Source organism: Oncorhynchus clarkii, chromosome 28 (genome assembly GCF_045791955.1).
Source record: "Oncorhynchus clarkii lewisi isolate Uvic-CL-2024 chromosome 28, UVic_Ocla_1.0, whole genome shotgun sequence".
NCBI classification, from domain to species: domain Eukaryota; kingdom Metazoa; phylum Chordata; class Actinopteri; order Salmoniformes; family Salmonidae; genus Oncorhynchus; species Oncorhynchus clarkii.
Window position 1 is genome coordinate 48,280,399 of NC_092174.1, and position 7,001 is coordinate 48,287,399.

Consider the following 7,001-nt stretch of genomic DNA (forward strand, 5'->3'; position numbering starts at 1 on the left):
CATTACAGATAGTCAGGGGCACACACCAACACTCAGACATCATTACAGATAGTCAGGGACACACTCAGACATCATTACAGATAGTCAGGGACACACTCAGACATCATTACAGATAGTCAGGGGCACACCAACACTCAGACATCATTACAGATAGTCAGGGACACACTCCAACACTCAGACATCATTACAGATAGCCAGGGGCACACTCAGACATCATTACAGATAGTCAGGGGCACTCTCAGACATCATTACAGATAGTCAGGGGCACACTCCAACACTCAGACATCATTACAGATAGTCAGGGGCACACCAACACTCAGACATCATTTACAGATAGTCAGGGGAACACTCAGACATCATTACAGATAGCCAGGGGCACACCAACACTCAGACATCATTACAGATAGTCAGGGGCACACCAACACTCAGACATCATTACAGATAGTCAGGGGCACACCAACACTCAGACATCATTACAGATAGTCAGGGGCACACTCCAACACTCAGACATCATTACAGATAGTCAGGGGCACACCAACACTCAGACATCATTTACAGATAGTCAGGGGCACACCAACACTCAGACATCATTACAGATAGTCAGGGGCACACACCAACACTCAGACATCATTACAGATAATCAGGGGCACACCAACACTCAGACATCATTACAGATAGTCAGGGACACACTCCAACACTCAGACATCATTACAGATAGCCAGGGGCACACTCAGACATCATTACAGATAGTCAGGGGCACTCTCAGACATCATTACAGATAGTCAGGGGCACACCAACACTCAGACATCATTACAGATAGTCAGGGGCACACTCCAACACTCAGACATCATTACAGATAGCCAGGGGCACACCAACACTCAGACATCATTACAGATAGTCAGGGGCACACCAACACTCAGACATCATTTACAGATAGTCAGGGGAACACTCAGACATCATTACAGATAGTCAGGGGCACACTCCAACACTCAGACATCATTACAGATAGTCAGGGACACACTCAGACATCATTACAGATAGTCAGGGGCACACCAACACTCAGACATCATTACAGATAGTCAGGGACACACTCCAACACTCAGACATCATTACAGATAGCCAGGGGCACACTCAGACATCATTACAGATAGTCAGGGGCACTCTCAGACATCATTACAGATAGTCAGGGGCACACTCCAACACTCAGACATCATTACAGATAGTCAGGGGCACACACCAACACTCAGACATCATTACAGATAGCCAGGGGCACACTCAGACATCATTACAGATAGTCAGGGGCACACTCCAACACTCAGACATCATTTACAGATAGTCAGGGGAACACTCCAACACTCAGACATCATTACAGATAGTCAGGGGAACACTCCAACACTCAGACATCATTACAGACAGCCAGGGGCACACTCAGACATCATTACAGATAGTCAGGGGCACACTCCAACACTCAGACATCATTTACAGATAGTCAGGGGAACACTCCAACACTCAGACATCATTACAGATAGTCAGGGGCACACTCCAACACTCAGACATCATTACAGATAGTCAGGGGCACACACCAACACTCAGACATCCTTACAGATAGTCAGGGACACACTCCAACACTCAGACATCATTACAGATAGCCAGGGGCACACTCAGACATCATTACAGATAGTCAGGGGCACACCAACACTCAGACATCATTTACAGATAGTCAGGGGAACACTCAGACATCATTACAGATAGCCAGGGGCACACCAACACTCAGACATCATTACAGATAGTCAGGGGCACACTCCAACACTCAGACATCATTTACAGATAGTCAGGGGAACACTCAGACATCATTACAGATAGTCAGGGGCACACTCCAACACTCAGACATCATTTACAGATAGTCAGGGGAACACTCCAACACTCAGACATCATTACAGATAGCCAGGGGCACACTCCAACACTCAGACATCATTACAGATAGCCAGGGGCACACTCCAACACTCAGACATCATTACAGATAGCCAGGGGCACACTCCAACACTCAGACATCATTACAGATAGTCAGGGGCACACTCAGACATCATTACAGATAGTCAGGGGCACACTCCAACACTCAGACATCATTACAGATAGCCAGGGGAACACTCCAACACTCAGACATCATTACAGATAGTCAGGGGCACACTCAGACATCATTACAGATAGTCAGGGGCACACTCCAACACTCAGACATCATTACAGATAGTCAGGGGCACACACCAACACTCAGACATCATTACAGATAGCCAGGGGCACACTCAGACATCATTACAGATAGTCAGGGGCACACTCCAACACTCAGACATCATTACAGATAGTCAGGGGCACACTCCAACACTCAGACATCATTACAGATAGTCAGGGGCACACACCAACACTCAGACATCATTACAGATAGTCAGGGACACACTCCAACACTCAGACATCATTACAGATAGCCAGGGGCACACTCAGACATCATTACAGATAGTCAGGGGCACACTCCAACACTCAGACATCATTACAGATAGTCAGGGGCACACTCCAACACTCAGACATCATTACAGATAGTCAGGGGCACACACCAACACTCAGACATCATTACAGATAGTCAGGGACACACTCCAACACTCAGACATCATTACAGATAGCCAGGGGCACACTCAGACATCATTACAGATAGTCAGGGGCACACCAACACTCAGACATCATTTACAGATAGTCAGGGGAACACTCAGACATCATTACAGATAGCCAGGGGCACACCAACACTCAGACATCATTTACAGATAGTCAGGGGAACACTCAGACATCATTACAGATAGTCAGGGGCACACTCCAACACTCAGACATCATTTACAGATAGTCAGGGGAACACTCAGACATCATTACAGATAGTCAGGGGCACACTCCAACACTCAGACATCATTTACAGATAGTCAGGGGAACACTCCAACACTCAGGCATCATTTACAGATAGTCAGGGGCACACTCCAACACTCAGACATCATTACAGATAGCCATGGGCACTCCAACACTCAGACATCATTACAGATAGTCAGGGGCACACTCCAACACTCAGACATCATTACAGATAGTCAGGGGAACACTCCAACACTCAGACATCATTACAGATAGTCAGGGGCACACCAACACTCAGACATCATTACAGATAGCCAGGGGCACACTCAGACATCATTACAGATAGTCAGGGGCACACTCCAACACTCAGACATCATTACAGATAGTCAGGGGCACACTCCAACACTCAGACATCATTACAGATAGTCAGGGGCACACACCAACACTCAGACATCATTACAGATAGTCAGGGACACACTCCAACACTCAGACATCATTACAGATAGCCAGGGGCACACTCAGACATCATTACAGATAGTCAGGGGCACACCAACACTCAGACATCATTTACAGATAGTCAGGGGAACACTCAGACATCATTACAGATAGCCAGGGGCACACCAACACTCAGACATCATTTACAGATAGTCAGGGGAACACTCAGACATCATTACAGATAGTCAGGGGCACACTCCAACACTCAGACATCATTTACAGATAGTCAGGGGAACACTCAGACATCATTACAGATAGTCAGGGGCACACTCCAACACTCAGACATCATTTACAGATAGTCAGGGGAACACTCCAACACTCAGGCATCATTTACAGATAGTCAGGGGCACACTCCAACACTCAGACATCATTACAGATAGCCATGGGCACTCCAACACTCAGACATCATTACAGATAGTCAGGGGCACACTCCAACACTCAGACATCATTACAGATAGTCAGGGGAACACTCCAACACTCAGACATCATTACAGATAGTCAGGGGCACACCAACACTCAGACATCATTACAGATAGTCAGGGGCACACCAACACTCAGACATCATTACAGATAGTCAGGGGCACACCAACACTCAGACATCATTTACAGATAGTCAGGGGCACACCAACACTCAGACATCACTACAGATAGTCAGGGGCACACCAACACTCAGACATCATTACAGATAGTCAGGGGCACACACCAACACTCAGACATCATTACAGATAGTCAGGGGCACACCAACACTCAGACATCATTACAGATAGTCAGGGGCACACACCAACACTCAGACATCATTACAGATAGTCAGGGACACACTCAGACATCATTACAGATAGTCAGGGACACACTCAGACATCATTACAGATAGTCAGGGGCACACCAACACTCAGACATCATTACAGATAGTCAGGGACACACTCCAACACTCAGACATCATTACAGATAGCCAGGGGCACACTCAGACATCATTACAGATAGTCAGGGGCACTCTCAGACATCATTACAGATAGTCAGGGGCACACCAACACTCAGACATCATTTACAGATAGTCAGGGGAACACTCAGACATCATTACAGATAGCCAGGGGCACACCAACACTCAGACATCATTACAGATAGTCAGGGGCACACCAACACTCAGACATCATTACAGATAGTCAGGGGCACACCAACACTCAGACATCATTACAGATAGTCAGGGGCACACTCCAACACTCAGACATCATTACAGATAGTCAGGGGCACACCAACACTCAGACATCATTTACAGATAGTCAGGGGCACACCAACACTCAGACATCATTACAGATAGTCAGGGGCACACACCAACACTCAGACATCATTACAGATAATCAGGGGCACACCAACACTCAGACATCATTACAGATAGTCAGGGGCACACACCAACACTCAGACATCATTACAGATAGTCAGGGACACACTCAGACATCATTACAGATAGTCAGGGACACACTCAGACATCATTACAGATAGTCAGGGGCACACCAACACTCAGACATCATTACAGATAGTCAGGGACACACTCCAACACTCAGACATCATTACAGATAGCCAGGGGCACACTCAGACATCATTACAGATAGTCAGGGGCACTCTCAGACATCATTACAGATAGTCAGGGGCACACTCCAACACTCAAACATCATTACAGATAGCCAGGGGCACACCAACACTCAGACATCATTACAGATAGTCAGGGGCACACCAACACTCAGACATCATTTACAGATAGTCAGGGGAACACTCAGACATCATTACAGATAGTCAGGGGCACACTCCAACACTCAGACATCATTACAGATAGTCAGGGACACACTCAGACATCATTACAGATAGTCAGGGGCACACCAACACTCAGACATCATTACAGATAGTCAGGGACACACTCCAACACTCAGACATCATTACAGATAGCCAGGGGCACACTCAGACATCATTACAGATAGTCAGGGGCACTCTCAGACATCATTACAGATAGTCAGGGGCACACTCCAACACTCAGACATCATTACAGATAGTCAGGGGCACACACCAACACTCAGACATCATTACAGATAGCCAGGGGCACACTCAGACATCATTACAGATAGTCAGGGGCACACTCCAACACTCAGACATCATTTACAGATAGTCAGGGGAACACTCCAACACTCAGACATCATTACAGATAGTCAGGGGAACACTCCAACACTCAGACATCATTACAGATAGCCAGGGGCACACTCAGACATCATTACAGATAGTCAGGGGCACACTCCAACACTCAGACATCATTTACAGATAGTCAGGGGAACACTCCAACACTCAGACATCATTACAGATAGTCAGGGGCACACTCCAACACTCAGACATCATTACAGATAGTCAGGGGCACACACCAACACTCAGACATCCTTACAGATAGTCAGGGACACACTCCAACACTCAGACATCATTACAGATAGCCAGGGGCACACTCCAACACTCAGACATCATTACAGATAGTCAGGGACACACTCAGACATCATTACAGATAGTCAGGGGCACACCAACACTCAGACATCATTACAGATAGTCAGGGACACACTCCAACACTCAGACATCATTACAGATAGCCAGGGGCACACTCAGACATCATTACAGATAGTCAGGGGCACTCTCAGACATCATTACAGATAGTCAGGGGCACACTCCAACACTCAGACATCATTACAGATAGTCAGGGGCACACACCAACACTCAGACATCATTACAGATAGCCAGGGGCACACTCAGACATCATTACAGATAGTCAGGGGCACACTCCAACACTCAGACATCATTTACAGATAGTCAGGGGAACACTCCAACACTCAGACATCATTACAGATAGTCAGGGGAACACTCCAACACTCAGACATCATTACAGATAGCCAGGGGCACACTCAGACATCATTACAGATAGTCAGGGGCACACTCCAACACTCAGACATCATTTACAGATAGTCAGGGGAACACTCCAACACTCAGACATCATTACAGATAGTCAGGGGCACACTCCAACACTCAGACATCATTACAGATAGTCAGGGGCACACACCAACACTCAGACATCCTTACAGATAGTCAGGGACACACTCCAACACTCAGACATCATTACAGATAGCCAGGGGCACACTCAGACATCATTACAGATAGTCAGGGGCACACCAACACTCAGACATCATTTACAGATAGTCAGGGGAACACTCAGACATCATTACATATAGCCAGGGGCACACCAACACTCAGACATCATTACAGATAGTCAGGGGCACACTCCAACACTCAGACATCATTTACAGATAGTCAGGGGAACACTCAGACATCATTACAGATAGTCAGGGGCACACTCCAACACTCAGACATCATTTACAGATAGTCAGGGGAACACTCCAACACTCAGACATCATTACAGATAGCCAGGGGCACACTCCAACACTCAGACATCATTACAGATAGCCAGGGGCACACTCCAACACTCAGACATCATTACAGATAGCCAGGGGCACACTCCAACACTCAGACATCATTACAGATAGTCAGGGGCACACTCAGACATCATTACAGATAGTCAGGGGCACACTCCAACACTCAGACAT